The sequence below is a fragment of the Lepidochelys olivacea genome (assembly GCF_965140295.1).
Source record: "Lepidochelys olivacea isolate rLepOli2 genome assembly, chromosome: 9".
NCBI lineage: Eukaryota > Metazoa > Chordata > Testudines > Cheloniidae > Lepidochelys > Lepidochelys olivacea.
In genome coordinates this window covers 15,889,313-15,913,415 of record NC_140419.1, presented here as the reverse complement: position 1 = coordinate 15,913,415, position 24,103 = coordinate 15,889,313, and the positions used below count along the sequence as shown (strand labels likewise).

The window sequence follows — 24,103 nt, the reverse complement described above, 5'->3', positions numbered from 1 at the left end:
CTATTTGAGTTCTGCCTTTGCTCACACCACATGCTTGCCAGGACCGTTGACTGGGATGGCGACAGGAGAACAAGTGGCTTCTTCCTCCAATGGAGCTGTGGCATTTCTACATTACTTTGTTCCCCTCTGCATGCTCTTGTGCAGGAGGGGACACTCTGGAAACAGAGATGGAAATCTCTCTGTCCCAGCACCAATTTCATGGACCATCCAGCACTCAAAGCTACTTGCTTCTTAACTTTACCCAAGAATTAATTTCAATTTCCTTACATCTGTTGCAGCTGCTAACAGAGTTCTGGCAAATCCTTCCAAGCTCATGAGCTTTAACTCAGATAATGTATGTTTGTCTTCTCTCCTATTAAGTCTACTTTATTTTGGCAGAAAGAATGATTACTGCGGAACCAGCAGCAAGGGGAAACAAACATTTTAGATCAATAGGCTGGCACTGCTGAGAGCTCTATCAAGCAGCAGAACAGAGCATATTTTACATCCATCATTCCCATTCCCTTCTCCAAGAAGATGCAAGGTTGTGCGTGTGCCCATTAATGCCTTGTTGGAGTTCCCACGACATTCCTGTTCTCGGATGTAACTCTTCAAATGGATACTTGGCATCGGTCCTTTTTCAGTTTGTGATTTTGAAGGAAGACAGTGCATCTAGTGGCTAAAACATGGGCCAGCAAGTCAGAACTTTTGTTTTCTATTCCCATCCCTGCTCCTGATTTAATCCGTATGCAGTGTAGTTGTAGCTGTGTCAGTACCAAAATATTAGAGAGACAAGGTGGATGAGGTAATGTCTTTTATTGGACCAACTCCTGCTGGTGAGAGAGACAAACTCTGGAGCCAAAGAGAGCTCTTCTTCAGGTCTGGGAATAGGGTTGCCAATTTTGTTTGGACGTATTCCTGGAGGTTTCATCACATGACATAATCTTTAATTCCAGGTGACTCCAGGACAATCCTGGACGGTTGGCAACCCTATCTGGGAAAAGTACTCCAAGCATCACAGCTAAATGCATCCAGTGTACTAAATGCCCTAACAACAATTACATGGGTAAAACCAGACAATCACTATGCTCTTGAATGAACTCACACAGGCAAATGATAAAAAATAAAACACCTGTGGTGCACGTGATCACTCTATATCTGACCTGTCAGCCCTCATCCTAAAAGGAAACCAGCACAACACTTTGAAAAGATGAATCTAGGAGCTTAAATTAATCACTCTCTTAGACATTAAAAATAATGGACTGAACAGAGACACTGGAGTTTTTGGTTTATTACAACAATCTGTAACCCACTAACCCCCTTTTCTTGTCTTATGACTGCAGAGGTGTTAAAGGGACACTCCGCCTTGAATAGTCCCTTACAATATGTGCTAACTGTATCCTAAACAGTCTGTCCCACCTTGCATTTAGCTGTGAAGCTCGGAGTACCTTTCACAGACCTGAAGAACAGCTTTGTGTGGCTCAAAAGCTTGTCTCTCTCACCAATAGATGTTGGTCCAATAAAAGATATTACCTCACGCACCTTGTCTCCCTGATTTAAACTGGGATCTCTAGCCAGTCCCTGAACCTCTATGTAACCTTCCATATACGTCAACACTTACCTACAGCACAGGGCAGTGTGAAGTTTACTTAATATACAGCACTTTGAGTTCCTGGTGTGGGTGCGTCGCATGAGGGTCACACTTGCATTGAAGGTGCTGTATTCTGTAAGTGCAAAGGATGGATATTAGTATAATTTTTTATTTTCACTGATTAATTCTTTTTCTTCTCTTTTAAATTTTCCATTGACTAATGTCTCCCATCAGGTGAAAGCCTGTGCATATGAGAAAGAGAGGCACACACATAGATCTTACATCCGATGAAGTGAGCTGTAGCTCACGAAAGCTTATGCTCAAATAAATTGGTTAGTCTCTAAGATGCCACAAGTACTCCTTTTCTTTTTGTGAATACAGGCTAACATGGCTGCTACTCTGAAACCTGACATAGATCTTGGTCACAGAACAAATTTTCCAAAGGCCCCTCAAATGATTTCCTTTCAATACAGACATTATACACAAGCAGCAATCCATTTCTGCTCCCTTTGGCTGGAGGCAGTGTTGTCTGGGTCAGAGCCCAGTAGACAAAACTCTTTGGGGTAGGCAATGTCTTTTACTATGAGTTTAGATAAGGCCTACCACCATGAAGCTCCAATCTAAATGGGGCCTCAGGTGATGTTATAATACAAATTAATAATACGGACTGGGAGTCAGTGGAAGTAGGTTCTAATTCCCCATCTCAACACTGACTGATTGGGCAAGCCATTTAGCCTCTCTGTCTCCCTGTCTGTAACAACGACCTCAAATAGGTGTTGTGAAGTTTAATCAATTAAAGTACTTTTGACAATTTTAGGTGGATGGTTCTATACAAATGCTAAGTGTTACTATTATTATCTGCAGCTCAGGGATCTGCTCATGAGCTCAAGTCTGGGAGCTGTCAAAAACATCTAATCTTAGGTTCTTATAATTCTGTAATTGAACCTCCAGGAAGAACAGAACTGAGAGAGAGAGTTTTCCACACAGTCATTACTGGGCAAATGTTGTTAGATATGGAGAAGACAAATTTTTTTGCCAGATTCCTCACTGACTTCAATGGAGTCACAGTTGGGATAAAACTGACCAATGTGTGATCTAGACAAATTTTTGTACTGGTATTATTATTTGTTTTATGATAGCACTTAGGAGCCCTAGTCATTTACCAGGATCCAACTGCGCTAGGTACTGTACAATCAAAGAATAAAAAGACGGTCCCTTCCCCGAGGGCTTATAATCTAAATGTAACACAAGAGATAACAGATAGATATATACAGACATGGGCGTACAAGAAAACACTGAGACAATATTAGTTAGTCGTCTCTGCACAAAAGCAGCCATCATCTGAAGGATGGTAATTTGGTAGTTTTGTTGATGTTGATGGGGAGCACCTCCCGACCATGGTGGGGGCGGGGAGTGGAGGACATGGGAGAAAGCACAAAGATGCTTGTTGGAAAATGTAACAAGAGGATATTGGAGATTGGCATCATGGGCCATGGTATAACTATGTCAATTGGAGGGCAAAAGGGGTTGGGGGAGGTGGGTGGGAGGAGGGTTCCAATACAGTTATATCACTGAAATCCCTAGTGCTGAAGCAGTTATACTGTTATGAAGGTGCCTTACACCAATATGGCATATTCCCATATGGGAACAACAAGCGATACCAGTATAAGACACTTTATATCAATATAACTAACTGTGTCCACATGAGGCGAGTTGTATCACTTTAACTATAGGTACAGTAACTTGTGCGTGTAGACAAGGCCTTAGATGAGGCATGCAAAAAATTTTTTTAAATTGGGTTTGCACCCCTTTCTGTTTCTTTAACATGGTTGAAGAAGGCCTGAAATGTTGGGGGGGGGGGGGTTTGTTCTTTTTTTCCTCTGCTTCCGTTTCACCTTTAGACATATCAGGAATCTCAAGTCTGATCTTCCCTCATTGTGCTGGGGACCTCTTGTGGGGGAGAGGAGGGTGTCTCAGTTTTTATTAATTATGATAATCATGATGATGATGATGATTTGTGAGCTCTCCCCCAGTGACTGAAAAACTGAAGGAGCTGATACTTTAACAGACATCATTACTCTCAAGTGTCTGCTAGGCACTTGAGTTAAATAAGAATTAAAAAGGGTTTGAACAACCTGACTCAAAGTGACTTCTACTCCTAATTGTTCAATTTTCACTCTCTCAATTTGTGATGTCATTATTTTACCATTGCCCCTGTCCCCATAAGAGTAGGTAAGACTTGAATCGATAATGTAAAAAATACGTGGAGGAAAAAAAAAAAGTCCATACATCATATGAAGCAAAAAAGAATACACTGTTTCATGTACTCTGAAAACTGTTTCGTGTACTAGTCACCTTACAGGAAGTCTGCTTAGCATCACGTGAAGAAGAAATCAGCAGCACCACCTGCTGGCAACAACACTTGAAATGCTAACAACGGTTCTCATAGATTCAGAGATTTTAAGGCCAGAAGGCTTCATAATTTATTATCATCTAGTCTCACCTCCTGCACAACACAAGCCATAGAACCTCTCACCTAGTGATTTTGCATCAGCCCCATAACTTATGTTAGCTATAGCATATCGTTTAGAAAGATACCTAATGTTGACTGTAAGTGATCAATACATGTTGCTTGGTAAGTTGTTCCAGTGGTTAACTGTCCTCACTGTTACAAATTGAGCCTCATTTCTAGTCTGCATTTATCTAACTTCAGCTTCCAACCACTGGATCTCCTTATTCCTTTTTCTGCTATCATCAGAAATCTCTTCCCCATGGAGTACCTTGCAGACTATGATCAAGTCACCCCTTAACATCCTCTTCCATAAACTAAATAGCCAGAGCTTCTTTAGTGTCTCACTATAAGGCAGGTTTGATAGACCGCTCATCCTTTTGTAGCTCCTTTCTGAATGCTTTCCAATTTGTCTATAAAGAGGCTTCCCCCCCACCCCCTTTGCAGGGGGAAAAAGAACAAAGCTATAAACCAGAGTTGCCCAATGTCTGGCCTTCAAAGCTCTGAACTGTGGCCTTCCAGGGCAGTGACTATCAACCTTTCCAGACTGCTGTACCCCTTTCTGGAGGCTTGTGTACTCCAAGTTTTAGCTCACTTAAAAGCTACTTGCCTACAAATCAAACATAAAAATACAAAACTGTCACAGCATAATTATGAAATAAATCAATTGGAATATAAATATTGTACTTACATTTCAGTGTACAGTATATAGAGCAGTTCGTATGGACTTCGCTAGTGCTTTTTATGTTGCCTTTTGTAAAACTAAGCAAATATCTACATGAGTTGGTGTACGCCCTGGAACAGCGGCTCTCAACAGGGGGTCCGCAGCCCCCTAGGGTCCACAAACCCTTTCAGGGACCCTGCAGCTAAAACCCTGAGCCCCACCCCAGCACCTCCCGCTGGGCTGAAGCCAGGGACTGTGAAGTTGAAGCCCTGATCCCCAGTGACCGCCATGGGGCTGAAGCCTGGAGCAGCAGGGCTGAATTCTGGAGCTCCAAGCCCCAGTGCTCCCCACAGGGCAGAAGCCCTGAGCCCATGAGCAGAGTTGGGGGAAACACAGGGGTGTTGCCTCCCCAAAAAACACTACAGTGCAAGAGCAGGGCAGTCCCGGGGCAGCTCCATACCTCTCCCCCCACCTCCTTCACTCCCCACCCCCGGTCTGAGGCCGGAAGCCAGAGCCAGGCTGTGTGGGACAGCTGCTGCTTTGGCTGGTGCCATGGAGCAGGCAGCCACGGCATTCCCTCGTCTCCTGCTGCTGCAGGGGATTGAAGCTGCTCCTCAGCTCCCAGCCCCCTTTGCTCACACAGCCAGTAAGAGCCATCTGGGTGAGGGGGACCTGGCTCCATGGCTGGCAGAGCCCTTGAGGAACAGGGACCGCAGGGTAGCCCTCCTGGCACACAGCCCCTAGCTACTCTCATCCCTGCACCCTGAGCTACACCCTCCCTGAACCCTGAGGTACCCTCCTGCCTGCCCACAGCCCCAAGCTACCCTCATCCCTGCACCCTGAGCTACCCCCCTGCCCACACACAGCCCGTAACTACCGCCTCCCTGTATCCTAAGCTACCCCCCTGCTCACACACAGCCCCTAGCCACCCTTCTCCCTGCACCCTGAGTTGTTTTCAAACTTTTTGAGCTGAGCCCCTGCACCTTTAAATTATAATTTTTGGTTGCGACCCCCTCCCCAAATCCAGACAGGCGGGTGGCCTGCTGAGGTGAGTCAGGGGGTGGGGGTGACACTCTCTCCCCAGACCCGCCATGAGGAGCTGGCTTGAGCCCCGCTGGCCCCTGCCCACCCAAAATAGAAGTCAAACTACACCTATGCCTGAGCTCCCCCCAGCCCAGAGCCCCGAGTCCCCCCCTCTCCTGCTGGGCCCTGGAGTTTTTATAGCATGTTGGGGGGGGCCTCAGAAAGAAAAAGGTTAGAACCCCTGCCCTGGAAGACCTCTGTATACCCTCAAAGGTACTCGTACCCCTCATTGAGAACCACTGTGCTTGGGCAGCAGGCTGTGCTAAGAAGCCAATTTGTTCTTGACTATGAACAGAAAATGTGTCTCCTGAGCCTCACTTGGATATTTTAAAAGGGAAAGTGTTTGAAACAGCCCTGTTGGGGACAGAGCAGAGGAACTGCCTCCACAAACGCCTCAGGAACAGCTCTGTTATGAGCCAGGAGCCCTACGAGCTGCAAGAGCAGCTCTCCCACTGCTGCATTGCAGGAGAGAGGGGCTCTGGTTGTTCTATTGTCTGCTTACCTGCATGACGGTAGAAGCCCAAGAGAGAGCAGGAGAGGCACTCAATTGCTCTACCTGAACCGGGGGAACACCAAGCAAAAGATGGCATGGCTCCCCTCCTCCATGCAGCCACCAGGGCAGCTCAGGAAAGAGAAGAATCTAAAAACCAACAAGCAATTATCGCTGCCTGATTTTCTGCCCTCGCCCATGTTAGAGCACTCTGGATGCCACTCTAACTTGTGGTAGAGGGCAACATTTCACTGTATGAAGACTACGGGTGATCAAAATATTTCCATCAAAACTATTTTTCAGTGGAATTGAGTTTTTGACTAAACTACATTTTTTATGAAAAGTGTCTGCCTTCCACAGAACATTTCATTTTTTCATAGAAAAAGCAAGCACCCAAATATTAAAATATCTCAATTTGGTTATCCTGCCAAGGTGTCTCATGGGAAATGAAGTTTGATTTTCTCATGTCCACACTCTCCTCTATCAGTGGGACTCCCAGCAAGACTACATTTCCCATGATGCACCAAATTTTCCCCTCACCATGAGGGGAGACAGAGATGCACTCCAACCAGAGAGTGCAGCACATAGAAGAGAATGGGAGCATGAGGCACTCGAACTACAACTCCCATGAGACCCCACAGCTGCATTTCATAATTGAAACATTTATGGTTTGGGCCAAAGTATAATGATTTTTTATTTTTTGCCAAAAAGTTGAATTTTTTCCATGAGAAATTTTGACAAAATTTTCTTTATTTTCTTCAGGAAAAAAAACCAACATGTTACAACTAGCTATAATAAAGATGTGTACAGTGTGTGTACGCTGTTCAAAGCAAGGGAGGAACTCCACTTGGTTCTGCTCCTTTCCTAATTATATTTTAAATATATCCAACACCACATGGCAAACTGGCATTGAAAAGAATTTTAAATACCCTTTTCGTAAGAATACTTATGAAAGCCAAAGACTTTGGGCTTGATTTTGAGCGGCTTTTCATGGTGGCAATGGGTGCACAAGCAGACCTGAGGCACAGTTCTTCCCTTATCTCCCCCAAAGGTATTGTGTCTCCAACACTGCTCTCTGCAAGCTGCAGCTGAGAACCACAATGAACTATCCAGGAGATAAGCACAAGGCAAAGAAATTGCATTTGCTGCAGAAGGTTTACTCTAGGTAGTTCCCTTATCATTATTTTCTGATGCCTAATTTGCCTTTGGGTGGGGAAGAGAAAAAGATTTTCCTTGGCAATCAGCTCACATTTGCAGCATTACATAAAAACCTGGATGCCACCATCTGGTTATTTCCTTATTCACATTCTATGCTGTAGCAACAGAGGTAACCAATCACCATTAAACAAAAAGGACAAAACTAATCCCTTTGGAAAACACAGGACCACGTTACCAAACAAGCCTTCAGGTCTGGGGAGGGGCACAGTCAGAGGTGAAAGTAAGCCGGTACAGTCTGGTACAGCATACCGGCAACAGCCAGTACGCAGTGCCAGACCGGACTGGCTTCCCCGGTGGTGATTTAAAGGGCCTGGTGCTCCTGCTACTGCGGGGAGCCCCGGGCCCTTTAAAGCGCCGCCAGAGTCCTGCCGCCGCTACGGCCTTTAAAGTGCCTCTTCTGGTTGAGGCCATGCCCGCACTCAGGACTCCGGCGTACCGTAAATCCTTTAAGTTACTTTCACTCCTGGGCACAGCATATGTCCAAAGATAAAGCATAGCTTAACAAGCAACAGGAGCTTTTCTGCTGCAATTTAGGCAACTCTAGAGAAGCACAAGCTCTGTAGTTTGTAGAAGGCAAGATGACAGGAGCCTATTTTAGCTCCCTCCTCTTAGACATAAGATGCTTAATCAAAAAGCACATTATTAAGCTGATTGTAAGGGTGTCAGTAGGATAATAAAGTAACAGCAGCAATGGGTTTGAGTGGAGTCAGCAGATCTATCTCAGATCCTTACACACCTTCCCATTACCACAGTATCTGAGCCCCTCCTAATTTTTCATATATTCAGTCGCACAGCATTCCTGTGAGGTAGGGAAGTGCTATAATCCCCAATTTACAGACGGGGAACTGAGGCACAGACACATTAAGTAACTTGCCCAAGGTCACACAGCAAGCCTGTGGCAGAGGGGGGAACTGAACCCACATCTCCCAAGTCTCAGACTAGTATCCTAACCACTGTATCATCGTTCCTCTAGCCTATAGAGCTACCCAAAAGTTAACAAAAGGGCCAGATCACAGACCCCTTCCTCACCCTCACAAGTACTTACGTAACCCACACACCTCCTGGGTGTGGTGCTCTGTCCCATCTAATGGTACCGAGACCACTTAGAAAGAGAGAGATTAATGAGTTTGCTCTACAGCCTTAGTTAAGAGGCCTATGGCTCTTAGCTCATGCAGTAGAGACTCATGCACTAAAACAGAGGTGGGCAAACTACAGCCCGCGAGTCACATCCAGCCCGAGGGACCGTCCTGCCTGGCCCTTGAGCTACTGGCTGGGGAGCCCAGCCCCTGGTCCCTCTCCTGCTGTCCCCCTCCCCTGCAGCCATGCTGCCACGCAGGCCGCACACCTGGCTCCATCTGGGCAGTGGGGCTGCGAGCTCCTGCTGCTCTGGGCAGCATGGTAAGGGGGCGGCGGCAGCGGGGGTTGGATAAGGGGTAGGGGGTCCCAGGGGGCAGTCAGGGAACAGGGAGCTGTTGGATGGGGCGGAGGTTCTGTGGGGGGAAGTCAGGGGATGGGGGGGTTGAATAGGGCATGGGAGTCCCAGGGGGCCTGTCAGGGGGTGGGGGTGTGGATAGGGACAGGGGCAGTCCAGAGACAGGAAGCAGGGGGGGTTGGATAGGGGGTGGGGTCCCAGGGGGGCTGTCAGGAGCGTGGCTGTGGATAGGGGTCGGGGGGGGCAGTCAGGGGACAGGGAACAGGGGGGGTTGGATAGGAAGTGGGGTCCTGGGGGGGGTAGTCAGGGGGCAGGGGTTCTGAGGGGGGCAGACGGGGGCGGTAAGTGGGAGGGGGAGGATGGGGGCGGGGGCCAGGCTGTTTGGGAAGGCACAGCCTTCCCTACCCAGCCCTCCATACAGTTTCGCACCCCAATGTGGCCCTTGGGCCAAAAAGTTTGCCCACCCCTGCACTAAAAGGTCCCAGGTTCAATCCTGCCTGCCGACGGCCAGGATCTGTGGATGTTACACTTAAGCTTTGGGACTTCTCACATGAATAATGGCTCACCAGCATGAGTAAGGGCTCAAGATTCTGGCCCAAGGTGATTTGGCTGGAAACTACAAATATTGCAGGATTTCCCTGAAATGTCTTGAGAATGAAGCTCCACCAAACTTATATATTGTGCCTTTGCAGATTCCTGTACAGACTTCCTGCTCCCCATCCCACCTTTAAGTTAGCCCCAAATCACACGAAGATAATTTTAAATATTCTTCCCTCCTTTCACTGAACTCGCATTTGTCAAAGGCTGCCTCTCTCCAAGGATGGCTAAGGCACTTTAGGTCCAATGCCAAGAGTGAGCAGGCCATGGAGGGTCTATGCACAGGGGTCTATGCACAGGGCTCTGCAAACAACCCCAACACGCATACCCATTCTGCTCTGTAGTCTCTCTCTCACTCTCTCAAATCCTGCAGGTTTCTATGAAAAATATAAATATTTATAGTAATGTGTTTTTAAAATACAAGCTCCACTGCTAAGCTTTTAAAATTTCCCAAAGATTTAGTCCATATTGGGGGTTACTAGAGCTGAGGACTTAAAAAGAAATCTTAAGAATCTTAGAAGTGAAAAAAATATTCTGTGGCAGAGACTTTAAAATTGCCATAGGAATCTGGAAGTGAATTTCCCCTCAATTTTAATGAAATACTGTATTAATTTTAGGGGGAATTAGGCATCCAAATCCAGTTCTGAAAATCTCAGGCTACAAAATTACTGACAATGCTCCCTATCCTGCAAACACTTCCAGGTGAAGTGCTTTCTAATTGGAATTGTTACAATCAACTACAATGGCACTGCTCATGGTAGTAAGCGCTATGCCCAGCAATACATGTTTGAAGGATTGCGCCCACAGAATGGCTAAGACTCTAGTTGACATTTTTCCATTTGTGATTTGCCCAACCTCTGCACCAAACCAGTGGGATCTGCACGGAGCGGGGATTCTCTGTGGAAGGACAGTTCTGCTGCCTTCACAACACCATCCCCTATAGACGTCTCTCTGGGTGGTTCATTTTAGGTGAGAGTTGGAGACAGGCCAGGCTGGAGGGACGATTGGGATGGGATGGGAATGAGGATTCAAATTATCTCCCCTCTGGTCCCACAAAAACTATTTAATAGAACCCAGGCTGGATTTTTTTTTACACTTCCTGTAAGTAGTGTTCAATAAGTTCTTTTACATAATCACACCATAGTGCTCCCAATCAGGAAGCTATTTATTATAACATCCCTTTTGAAACATTCATTTCAGATAGCAAAATTAAATGTGAACACCATAACCTGCTTACATATTTAACATTCTATTAAACTCCATTAAAGTCTATATCATCATATATATAACAAATCAATTTTTTTTAACTTACCTAACTCTTAACTTTTTTGCAACTAAGGTATTTTCCTCAGCGTTTCAGATGGCTGTTCTTTCCTGCCTTAGTATTATACAAAGTTATGCATCTACCTTGCAGGTGGCTGGATGCTGGAGGGAGCGAGAGTTTCTCTTATGATAACAGGAGATTCTCTTGCACTTGGCTCTTCTGGTGGGAGTGTGTTTTGAGAGTCTGTTCCAATATCTATAGATGGATTGTCAGCCTGTGTTTTCTTCCATGTCCTGCTGAGCTAGTCTCAGTGGAGTGCATATTTCACCATTCTCCACTTCCTGGTTTTGTCTTATGTTCACAGTGGATGAATGTACTTCTGGTTTTGGTGTCATATAAACCCTTCCCCTGCTACGTAATGTGAACAAGGATTTGTCTGTTCAACAGATGTAGTTTGCTTCCAGGTGCATGATTTGTTCCGAAGAAATAGTTTGATCTTCACAGGGTCTCCTGGTTGTAGCTAGTCAAGTGTAGTAGGCTTTGCCTGTCTCTTCCTTTTTTTGTCTGTTACTCCTTGCACCACTGCCAGTTGTAATAATACTGGGCACCAAGGTAAGTGTGCTTCTTAACATCAAGCATTGTACCAGGCTGCTTGGTAGTCATACCTTCTGCAGGAGACTTTCTCCATTCAAGAATGCCATGTATTTTCTCTGATTTTGCAGCTTACTTTAACAGAGCCTCAGCAATTTTATCTGCCAATTTGGCTTTGCCTCTTGACCAGCTGTGGTATGGTCATGATGTGATATGACTGAATTCTCATTCCTGGGTAATGTGCACAAACTCACTGCAAATGAACTGGCATCTGTTGTGTTACACTACACAGTTCAGGATACCAAGCCTGCTGAAATGCTTCATGCTTTGTCTATGATGGTCACTGAGGTAGTGTCTGACAGCTCATCTACTTCCCAGAAGTACATGTTTGTGTGGTTTGCAGCGAAAGGGTCCATTCCTACTTTGCTCCAATGTCTGTTGGGAATATTGTGTAGTTTCATTTCTCTTTTTGCTGCTAGACCTTCATTTCCCATAGGTATCACAACTGCTCAGCAGTTCTGTGATATCCTTGGTCATGTTTGACTAGTATTATGGCATCTCTGCCTTTCCAGCTGTAGCCTTCTATTCCAGAATGGCTCCGATGTATTCTCGAAAGAGTTTCTGTTCTCTTTTATTCTATTCAAATACTACACTCCTCACTTGTAGTATCAGAGTGCCTTCTAGTAGTGGTGTAATCAATATGATTACACATCTGTTCTTTGTTGTTTGTTCTCTCATCATTTCCCCAGGGGAGAAGCATGTGGAGTGGAGTGTCTTGTTTTAGTAGGGTTTTAGGTTTCTTTGTTTATTTTCAATTGTTTGCTTCCTCAATATGGCACATTTTGCTTCTTTGTTTTTTCTTGTCTGCAAGCTTTGGCATAATGATTTCTCTTGCCAGAATTATTGCACATGATCCCATATTTGGGTCATTTTCCATTGTCATGTTTTTTCTCCGTAATACCCACGGGTCTTCTTTTACATTTTATCTCCTCTGCTTTGTAGTTGTGCATTGCTTTTGCACAAATTTTGATGCATTTTTCCTTTTTTTCCAGGCTTTCCCTGTGAGCCTTGGTGCTACCTGCATCTGCTCCTCTTATTCTCTGCTTATGAGCTTATACTCTAGCTTTGCACATGTCGATAGCTCTTGGTATAGTTAGTATGGTCCCAGATTGGTAATAGTAGTGCAAAGGGCCTGGGTAAACGAGCCCAATCCAGCCCAGTCTGGAACACAGTTTTGCCAACCTGATTTGGAGAAGTCTGGACAGCAACACCGCAACCCTGTTACAAACCAGTTTTGCAATAGCTATGCTTAAACTGTGTCCCATAGCTAGTGAAAGTAGGGACTATTCCTGTGGCTTTTAGTGGCAGGGGCTGTGCTGAGAAACCAATTCACCATACTGCGCAAGTCATGAGTGGCCCAGCTTCATCTACAGGGGAATCACGGTAGCCAGAAGAGTTTTAAAACAGGATTCTTCCCATAAAGTTGGTACCATGGTACCTCTGTCCTCCAGGTCTAGCTATGTTAGGTTCTTTTGGGCTAACCTCTGTAGCTTAGATCCCTACCAAAACAGGTCAGATAAACAATATTAGCACCTTTTGGGGGAAACCATCTTTAAAAACAGTTTTGGCTAACACAGTTTCACTGTAGTGTAGGGACCTCACATTAGGGCCACGTCACATTAGTCTGGGGATCTGCACTATGCCCCCTGGGCTTAGCAGATTAATGCTACACCTCTATGCTGTCACTTAGGCACATGCAACCCTCCTAGGGTTGCCAATTTTCTAACTGCACAAAATCAAACACCCTTGCCCCACGGCCTCACCCCTTCTCTGAGGCCCCGCCCACACTCACTCCAGCCCCCCTCCCTCTGTCTCTCGCTCTCCCCCAACCCCATTCACTTTCACTGGGCTGGGGTCGGGGGTGCGGGAAGGTGGGAAGACTCCAGCTGGGAGTGCAGGCTCCAGAGTGGGGCCAGAAATGAGGGGTTCAGGGTGTGGGAGGGGGCTCAGGGCTGGGGCAGCAGGTTGGGTTGGGATGCTAGAGGGGGTGAGGGCTCTGGCAGGGGGGTGGGCTCTGTGGTGGGACTGGGGATGAGGGGTTTGGGATGCAGGAGCGGGCTCAGGGCTGGGGCAGGGTGTTGGGGTACGAGAGGGGGTTCAGGATGTGGACTCCAGGAGGGAGTTAGAGTGCAGGAGGGGGTTCTGACCTGGGGCAGGGGGGTTGGGGTGCAGGCTCCAGCCAGGAGGCGCTTACCTCAGGCAGTTCCTGGTTGGCAGTGCAGCATGGCTAAGGCAGGCTCCCTTCTTGCCCTGTCTCCGTGCTGCTCCCGGAAGCAGCCAGCATGTCTGGCCCCGAGGCAAAGGCACGGCCAGGTGGCTCTGGCGGTGCCCCTGCTGCTCCCATTGGCCGTGGTTCCTGGCCATTGGGAGCTACGGAGCTGACCCTCGGGGTGGGGGCAGCACGTGGACCCCCCTGCCCGCCCCTGCGCCTAGAAGCCGGACATGCCGGCTGCTTCCAGGAGCTGCGTGAAGCTAGGGCAGATAGGAAGCCTGCCTTAGCTCCACTGCGCTGCCGACTGGACTTTTAACGGCCCGGTCAGCACTGCTGACCGGAGCAGCCAGGGTCCCTTTTCGACCGGGCATTCCGGTCGAAAACTGGATGCCTGGCAATCCTTGCCACGTTAGCAGCACCAAGCTGCTAGGAAGAGAAGAAGAAAGGTGAGTGTTAGGATATAGATATTCAGGCCTGTCTGCAAAGGCCTGTACTTTAAGAATTTAGGTGTATTCTTATCACTTGGCTAGTTCTAGAGGTATAAAAGAAAGAATCAAAATCACTGTCTGACAGTGTAAGGTCCTTCTCTTACTGTGACAGTCTGAGGCCCTGTGCTTAGGCTAAGGCCTCTGGCTAAGCAGCAGAGGCAGCCATAAGCTGGGAAGTGAATGGTCACATCCTCACATTCCAAACTAGTCACATTGAAAGAAGGTGCTATTGGGCTGTTAGGAATACAATCCTGTCCTGATAATGCCTGTCACCTCCAGAGAAAGGGAAGTGCCTAGAAAATATAAAAGAAAACTTAGTTTGATAGCATCCTGTCTGGCAAGAACTCACTTATCAATAGCTGGTATGTGAAATCCTCACTTCTGTATTGTTTTGTCATCATAGTTCCCACTTTGCTATTGTTTGTCTGTATAATCTCTGTCTGTTTCTGTGATTGTTCCTGTCTGCTGTATAATTAATTTTGCTGGGTGTAAACTAATTAAGGTGGTGGGATATAATTGGTTACATAATCATGTTAGGATTGGTTAGTTAAATTTCAGGAAAATGATTGGTTAAGGTATAGCTAAGCAGAACTCAAGTTTTACTATATAGTCTGCAGTCAATCAGGAAGTGAGTGGGTGGGTGTGGGAAATGGGAACAGGGAATGGGGGTAAGGAAGGAATCATGTTTTGCTAAAGGGGGAAATGGGAACAGGGAATGGGGGTAAGGAAATTGGAATCATGTTTTGCTAAGGGCAGGAATGGGAACAGGGACACAGGTGTAAGGCTCTGTGGTGTCAGAGCTGGGAAGGAGGATACTAAGGAAGGAAACTGGAATCACGCTTGCTGGAAGTTCACTCCAATAAATATTGAATAGTTTGCACCTTTGGACTTCAGGTCTTGTTGCTCTCTGTTCATGCGAGAAGGACCAGGGAAGTAAGTGGGTGAAGGAATAAGCCCCCTAACAGTGAGCATTAATTTTGCTCCACAACAGCACTTTTTAGCATCAACTTCTTTTCAGGAATCATACACAGGAGTGACTGCAGCAGAAAAAGGGAATTAAATGAGCCCCCCAAAAGCACACTGCTCAAAGAGAAACACAAGCCGTGCTGACAAAGCAGCACTGTTACATGTATTTATTTTCAAAAAGCACTGAAGAGACCCAGAGTGAGCTCAGGAAATAGCACTGAATCCCAGCCAGCTCCTGAAGACCTTTCTAAAAACCTCCCAAGTTGCTAAGAGGAGAGTGAGGGAATGCCATCCAGCTAGAGTGACCAGATAGCAAGTGTGAAAAATTGGGACAGGAGATAATAGGTGCCTATATAGGACAAACCCCTGAATATTGGGACTGTCCCTATAACATCGGGACATCTGATCACCCTACATCCAGTTAGGCAAATACAGCAATTTTCATAGAATCATATAATTCTGGGTTTTCCTTTTATGAGAAAGCCTCCATGAGAAGGAGTAGGTGAACGGAGTGAACACCTACGCAGCACTGGGTTCTGAAACAAAGAGCCTCCAGGTCAAGGAGATAAATAAAAAAAACTCAGGAGGAAGCAGAGTCACCTCCCCATCATAAGGTGCTTTCAAAAAAACTTATTTTCCCTCAAGGAAGTTTAAAAATCTGTCAGCAAGCAGAGTCATGAGCAGAGTCTCAAACAATAATTTTACAGCTCTGCATGTGCGCATATCCCCACACACAGAAGCCTACAGGAGCTTATAGATCCAGTCCTGCTACTATTGAAGTAAAAGAAAAAACGGACATTGGGCCTAAATCGTCACTGCTTGTGGCCTCATTCACACCTGTGCAAAGCCCATGTAAAAGAATTCTTTGCTCCATGGCACCTAGGTTAGGTGCACCCATTTTTCACAGTGAGTGAACAAGACTGAGAATCAGCCCCATTGACTTCAAAGGTGCAAGATCAGGCCCTGTGAAAGGACAACAACACACAAAAGAGGAAGGGAAGAGTGATTGAACAACAAAAACTGCATTCAGCCATTTATATTTTGACTTACCAGCATGTCAGTTTCACAGACCCTAAAATAACACACTGGGTGTGTTTTATATTTTTATACTCCATTCACCATGAAAAGGGAAAAATTGGAGAATTAAAAATATATATAAAATTTCAGCTTTGGGTGGCAGACCAAGATGCCTAGGTCACATGCCACCTGAGGCGCACTGTGCATACACTAAGAAGACACACCAGAATGTACTACCTTCTCCAGGATTTCTTTCTAAAGGAAATAATCAAGCACAAGTGTTTATCCAAGGCACATAAGTAAATACTGCACTGCACTGTAGATTGTGTACATTTGGTAACACCCATTTATTTAGCTGATCCACTCAGTGCCCTTTGATAGGGGAAAACTGAAGGCAAAAACATTCATCTGCTTTTGCACCTTATCATTTGGCAACTGGTATCTTACAGCAAATTATTTCAAAGCTAGATCAAGAAATGATAACATAAATGGTAACATAAATCAACAGCTACAACAATTCATTCTTATTACACACAATATTAAAGATGCCCATCATCACCATATCCATAAATAAAAGCACAAGAGAAGGGCCAACTTATCTTCTGATTTTATCACTTGTAACTCCACCTAAAGCCATATAGTTGTGTGAAAGGTTAGACAAAGCAGAATCAGATCTTAAGGTAAGCAGTTAAAACATACAGCAGCCCTGATGCATGCCCAGAGATGGATTCTTTGTTTGATATGGTAAGATTTCCGTAATAATGAAATAGCTTCTGATCACTTTTCTTTTTGTCATCCCACAGATCAGGATTAAGCCAGATATTCAGTTATCCAGGATAAATTGAAGATAGGCCATTTATTTAAGATTTGCTGGCTGTCCAGTGCGGCAGGCACATGTGAACAACATAAGTACAGCATGTTTGACCAGGTTCTACTCCACATTGACAGGTCTTGATTCTAGGGCCTGGAATTTCCAGATGAGAGAAGTGATGTGTTCTGAACTTCATATAAAGAGGAGTACAGGCAATTGTTTACAATCATGGAGTCATTATTGGCTTCTTTTCGAGCACATATTTATGCAAACTAGTAGAGTTTACTCTGAACTTGCATTAAAGAACCTGGCCTAAAGAACTGATTCCAAAGCTACCTTTTGTAAACCGCTCCCCCACTTTTCCTATCCAAACATTTCCTGGCTCACTTTGTCAGTCAGATTCAAGGTTGTGTTCTATTCAGAACTGCATTTGGTTGTCTAGTCAAAGTGACTTAAGTGTGGATTAGTGTGAGCTCAAATGCTTAACTTGTGATCTGCAAGATTCTTCTAAGCAATCCTGATATTATTTTAGTAGTTCAAAAAGGAGTGTTCTCCAGAAAGATGAGTGGATTTTGGCCAAAGAGAGGACATGGTAGGTTCACTCTAGTTGTTTGCTGCTGTACAGACTCCCTTAATTAAAGTCCAGTTCAGCTAGTATACATACATCTCAACAGACTCAACCTTGAAGTCCCTGTGCAAGCAAGCAAAACTCCCAGTGAAGTCATCAGAAATTTTACCTGCATTATGACTACCCAATCAATCTCAATGCCTGTGAGTGCAATTCCCATTGATGGGGCACATTTGCACTGCAATGAGATTTAGGACTCTTAAGAATAAATCAAGGGAACATGAAAAAATAAATCTAAAAACTCAACATCACTGTATCCAAATAGCAAACCTCTTTGTTTGCTTCCATAACGCTCCATGGTCCTATTACATGACAAGGTCTTTTTTTTTAAGTCTTCACTGAAAGCTTACCACTCTTTACGGATAAAGAGGATCTATATAGAAGGAAGTAGCTGACTCACAAGATGTGTTCAAGTTAAGGCCCGAATGTAAACAGATATGCAATGAAATCAGACTCACAAGGATACTGCATGTGAGAACAATATCTAATAAAGGAGCTTCCTGTTTCCTAAATTCCTGTAGTACCATTGTAAAGCAGCTTATGTCTATTTTATTATTGGGTCCATTATTTGAAATTCCTAGTAATATTTAATAGGAGATCACGTCTTTCTAACTGGAAACTCAAAGCTCATGCATCTAATCCCACAACACTCATGCATCTAAACACACAAACTGGAAATGAAAAGACCTAAGAAGTTTCTTTATTTCTAAATTATAGGTGTCAGAGAAGCATACAAACAAAGATATTTTGGTTACAGGGATAAAGTCTCCTCTAGAAGGGATTGAATCGTAACCTGTGCAAGGCACAATTCTGCTCTTGGACGAGGATACATGTATGCAAGTCTCATGGAACTCACTGGATGGGGTTACACAGGTGTAACTGAGAGCATCATTTGGCTCAGTGGGAGTTACAAGTGTGTATCCAAGGGCAGATAAAATAAATTTAACTTCTCCAGACTTTACAATTCCAGCTACTCGCTACCAGTGGCAAAATACCAAATAATCAAGAAAATGTTCACTAAAATGCCTGCAGTGCTAACACTGCTGACCTGGATTCAACAAGAAGGGACCCTGGTCAAATTGCTCCACTGTTTAGTAAGTGAACCAGTGGGGTGCAAAGGGCTACAAAGTCAAATACTCAACTGAATGCTTTCTGTATCTCAAGAAAAATTACATTTTCTTTAGTGCAAAAAAACAGTTTGGACAAGATCTCCAGACACACAGCACTATTTGCGGATCATACACAAGTAGTTTTAAACTAAAGATAGACCACATTGCAACTGGCTGTTAAAAGACAAGTCAAATTTCCTGTTTAAACATGAAGCCAGCAAACTATTGCTAAAGAAAAGAGCTAAATTGGGGGCAACCCTGTCCTATTAGTGTACCCAAATGTTCAAAGACATTACAGCACATTTAGCAATTTTGCATTAATTCTAAAATTGTAATAGCAGTAATCTATTTTGCATAATATTTTTCTAATTAGCTTCCTTTCCTCTTACTTTTTAGAGTTGCCAGCAAATATTTGTTGAATATAGTTTTGGAGAATGATACATATAAGGCCCAATCAAAGGGGAGCAATGCCATAATTACTTTGTTTATGGTTTTTGGTAGGTGGGGAGCAATTAAATTTTTGGGGGAAATTATAGTTATATATGCAAAGCTCCTACATTAGGAATTGAATACTTCCTGATTGTTTAAATTATGCTGATCAAATTAGACTATAACCAAACCACAGTCTAGTACGGAGTGGAAATAGCACAAAGAGCTTTATGAAAGTAGCAATGAAGCATGACTGCAGAGATGCAATACATTCTAAGTAAGGCAGATTATTTCTTTTACATATTATTCATCCATAAGCAATTTGCCATCACATACAAGGGTGATCTGGAAACTGCAAGGCTGACAAGCCAGGATCAAGTGCATCAGGCAGAAAGCAGCACTGGGAAGACAGAGCAAAAGTTTTCCAGAAACAAACAAACTAGGGAGATCTCAAAAGAGGCTGGAATAAACTCCCAGGAGAAGCTGCTAAGTAAAACCCAAATGCAGAAGAAACTTTATGCCAGGCAGAATCCCCCCGATCCCAAGTAGTTTACTCGTTCATGTAGTGTGCCCTAGCCAAAGAGTTGGGGGTTACCTGTGCCCAGCGCAGGTCTGCGTACGTGGGCAGGTATCTCCAGAGTTCTCTGTGCATGGAGCGGGCTTGGACTGAGCGCCGCCTGTCTCCATACACCAGGGACTGAGGGTAGCTTGGCTGGGGCGGGGCCACAAGGTTCCAGCTGTGCCCTGGGGCTAAACTGTGCGGGCGGGCCCTTGAAAGAAGAGTAGGGGAGCTCTGAGAACAGAGATGCCTTTGGCTTTTAGTTTCTCAAGGCGCGGTCGCATGAGAAAGGTGAGCGGAGCCTGGAAGTGGGGATTTCTCTCTCGCCCGGCGGTTCTGCACAGCTCTCTGTGCGGGGTCGCCACACGCAGCGCAGCAGGCGAGAAACAATCACTTGCCTGTGTGTCTGTAAAACAATAAATCGCCTCCATGGAACAGCTGGTTACCAGCAATAATTGGGAGTGTTCCCCTATCAGGATTCAGCCACAGAAAGACGGATGTGGGGCTGGATGTGTTTATATATACCATACAGGGACTATAGGGAGAGAGTGTGTATATATAGCACTTGTGTGTGTGTGTGGAAAATGCACAGTGTATGAATTATACAAAATGTGCATCTACATGTCTAGTCTAAACACTGAGTTTACATACAAATTATAACGTTTGCCTCTGAACAGCCTGTGTAAATTTCATACATGGTGTATATGCAGTATCAATAATGGCCCCATAGGTATATGTGGGAACTGTAGCCTCTATAAAAAATAAAGCGTAGAAAAGAAGTAAATAGCGGTGCTGGGCTTTTGTTAGACACCTAGCTCCCTTAAGCTTCTTTGAAAATCTCTCCTGGTGACTAGTGCTCTTGAAACAGGCTCTCTGGATTCAACAGCTGGTATATATAACAACAAAGGTATTTCCAGCTTTGCCTACTGGTACTTGGCTAACTCACTGGCCATCCATCCCACCTGCCTCAAGTAACTCACCAGGGCACTCCCCTCCCATAGGCCCAATTCAAAGCCCATTGAAGACAATGAGTGCTGCTCTGGGGCTACCTGCTTCCTGTAAAGATGTCTGTGAGGTAACCTGCTATGAAGCTTGCATTGCTTCCAACTGTAGTAATGTTCCATGGGGATCTGGAGCACCCGCCAACTCTATTGGATTAGAGTGGCATGACCGACTACCAGGTGGGCAGCCACAGCACACATGTATTAGTTACAGCTGACTTGCTAATTACACTGCGCATAAATATCCATCACAGCATGGGATACCCATGAAAATATAGCCATGTAGCCAAGAGTATCAGAGCACAAGATCATGAAATATTGTCTGAGTATCAGCAACTAAACTTGTTTTGCACAAATTCTAGCCACAGTAGGTCTTCATTGCCAGCAGCAATTAGCAATGAAAATTATCTAATTATTCCTCACACTAATTTAACTTTGCTTTTCTATTCCTGTGAAAGACAAGGAGGTGTCATAGGTATGGAAATAAGACTGATGTCTTTCACAGCTTTGCTCTAGATGGCTGTACGTAGATTTAATAAACTTCTATGAGCTCTGAGTGATTACAATTTTGCTGAGAGTTTTTCTTATCTTCCCTGTGAGTAATTCTTATTTTCCATATTCCAATTCCACTCAATGTCACAAGCATGTCAGCTTTTGCTGGGGTGGCTTATCCATCTAGCTGCTTTATGGCCACTCTTCTACTGCAGCATCTGCACTGCTGTGTCCTATTGATGTCCCATTTAAATAGTAAGCCAGGGAGATTTGTCTTCATTAACAAGTAACTGTGGTCAGCAACACTGCCCTTCCACACTTCGTAGATAAACACTTTGGGCCAAATTCCATCCTGACTTAGACCCTGTCCAACCCCATGAAAATCAATGGACATAATTTGGATCTCTATGTGTTTCTAGTCTGAATTTAGTATAATAACTGTACCTCTGCAGACATAAGATGATGGGCCAGGTTGTTGCCATCACATTGGTTTTATAATAATACTCCATTAAAGTCAATGGAATTAAACTACAGAAATCCAGTGTAATGGAGGAGAGATTCTAGCCCCCTTCTCTTTTATTTTGTTGGAGGGCTGTCTTCTTCCTCTCACTTTCTACCCAGCTGAACAGGAAGGATCCAAAACCAAGAGCCAGCCTTTTACAAGACAACTTTGAAAATGAAATGGGATGTGTCTGTGTCAAGAAAAGACCCTCCCCCAGTGTCAAATCTATCAAAAAAATGCAACAAGAGACTTGCGAGAGAAAAAAAGAGCAACGGAGGATGTCAATTCATTGTTTAAATTAATATTTATTCCAATAAACTAGTTAAGTCCTGAAAAAGACCTAATGTAAGCTTTGTAGCTTAATACAGTGGTAGTGTTGTTCTGAATAACTTCAAATAGGGAATAGAATGGTGTTTTATTTTCTTGAAATACCACACTGATTACTCACTTTTTAATTGAATTCCCATTGCATTTTTTTATAGCATTGAAGATATGACACTGTTAATTAGGAAATTCCTTTGGATCACTTGTGACCTGTGTCATACTTTCTAGCATTGCAACAGCCAGATTCAGATCTTTTAAAATGCGGATGAGTTATTCCACTCATCTGATTTTCAGAGGGCTTCTTCTGACTTCAGCTGGAGTTCTGAGTGCTAGGCCAGTCTGAAACTCAGGTCCAAGATGTCTCAAACTGGCCACCCAAAAATTGGGATGGCCAAAATCAGTGACCACTTGTGAATATTTTGTCAATAGTGAAAATGTGTTTTCTCATAGTGATACTGAGGTCCTTGATGATGGCAGCACCGTTAGCAATGGATTACTCTCTATTTTGATTGTTCATATAAAGTGACCGAGGAGGATATTTAAGCCGCACAATGTTAAACATGCAGACAGAGCTTGGCAAGGATGTTAATTTCCTTTTCTTTTCCCCCATTTTCTGAGATATTTAGTTTCTAGGAATACAGCAGCCAGCACTAAAAGCTCAGCAACTAAAGACAGTTCTTTCCAGTTAAACAGGTTTAGAAGGTCTACTTCTGAGGAAGATGATGTCAAAATTCATGACTTCCTGAAAATATAATTGTTTATATTTTCATGATTAGAGAAACAGGCAGCTCCTAAAATATCCAGTTCAATTAATTTTAAACATTGTAATCTTCATCTTTGTTCTTACTGACGCCAAACAGTAATCTGGATCTAAGGAAGTCCTTTTCAGTTTGCCTTTCTATGTGGCTCTGAAACAGCAAATGAAATAAGGCTGACAATCTCTTCTGTGCTATTCATACACCCGCAGAAAGCAGAGTCTTAGAGCCTCCTCTTTTTTCTACAGAAGTTCCCTTTAGCCTTTGATACAGGAAATAAATAAACCAGCCTAATCTTATGCTGTAGTACTCTGACAGACTAGATCATCGCCCCTAGTACTACTCATTATTGTAACAGAGTGTGCTGACCCTTTAAGGGAAGCTCCAGGACCAGCTCTGCTCTGTTTCTGGTTTCAGCCCAGAAGACAGGCATTCTGGGAGTTGTAGTTCTCAGAACATATAGGAACTGTAGGCTTCACAGTGTGATATGTTAGGAAAGGAGGCTGTATACAACCCTCTCCCTTTCTTTAGTGTAGAGGAGACTGGGATGGAGCTCAGGGTTTCTAGGGGAGTCTCTACTAAGAATGAGACCTGGAGGGAGCTGTTGATAGGCATCTTTGCAAAGAGAGCCTGGAAAGGAACAGGCTGTCGTAGAAGGACTAGAAGAAGCCAGGGAAGAAAGGATATCTATAGAAGGTCTCTCTGGTGAGGAAACTAGGAAAGGAGCTCTGGTTCTTTCCTGTCAAAGGGAAAGAACCTTGGGGAGGAGAGTCTGGGAAATAACCCAGTTAGTAAAGTACTGTGAGAAGAAGGAGTGTTTTTTGGTCAGGAACAAGACCTAGCTAAGTCCTGAGGGGGAAGCTGAGAGATTGTGGCAAAGGTGAAGAAAGTGGCCTTCGGGAAAGAAAGGCAGAGAGAGTTTGGAGATAGACCTATTGCTCACTTTGTTATCTAGGACACAAGGCTGGAGCTCTTGGAAGATGGAGCACCTAGGAGATATTGCTATTATACCCCCAACAGAGGATCCTGTGTTCCATGAAGAGTGAAATGGGTGGTGGCGGGGGATTGTTTTCATTTGGACTATTGTTTATTGGGATTTTTGTGGTTTGGTTAGAGTATTAAAATAACTTACAAGTGGGGAAAACAGTCCCTCTGAATACTGAATTCTCATAGTGAGAAGGCTGGCTCTTCACCGTGCCCGATCACTACAAACTCCACGACAACTTGTAAAAGAGAAACGAAGGAACTGAAACAAGAACTGATTATCGCAAACTGTATAGACAATTGCTGCCTGAGACATACACTGATAGCATGTGGTTTTCATAAGACATT

At 44.4% G+C, this 24,103-nt stretch overlaps 1 protein-coding gene across 1 annotated transcript in view; it reads right to left on the bottom strand.

Moving 5' to 3' along the window:
• Positions 1-19,750, bottom strand: part of PLD1 (phospholipase D1) — a 125,336-nt gene extending 105,586 nt beyond the window's left edge. Inside the window, exon 1 of the mRNA XM_084639430.1 lies at positions 19,734-19,750. The gene's annotated coding sequence lies outside the window, so the exon portion shown is untranslated. The remainder of the gene's footprint in view (positions 1-19,733) is intronic.
• Between the last annotated feature and the right edge of the window lie 4,353 nt (positions 19,751-24,103).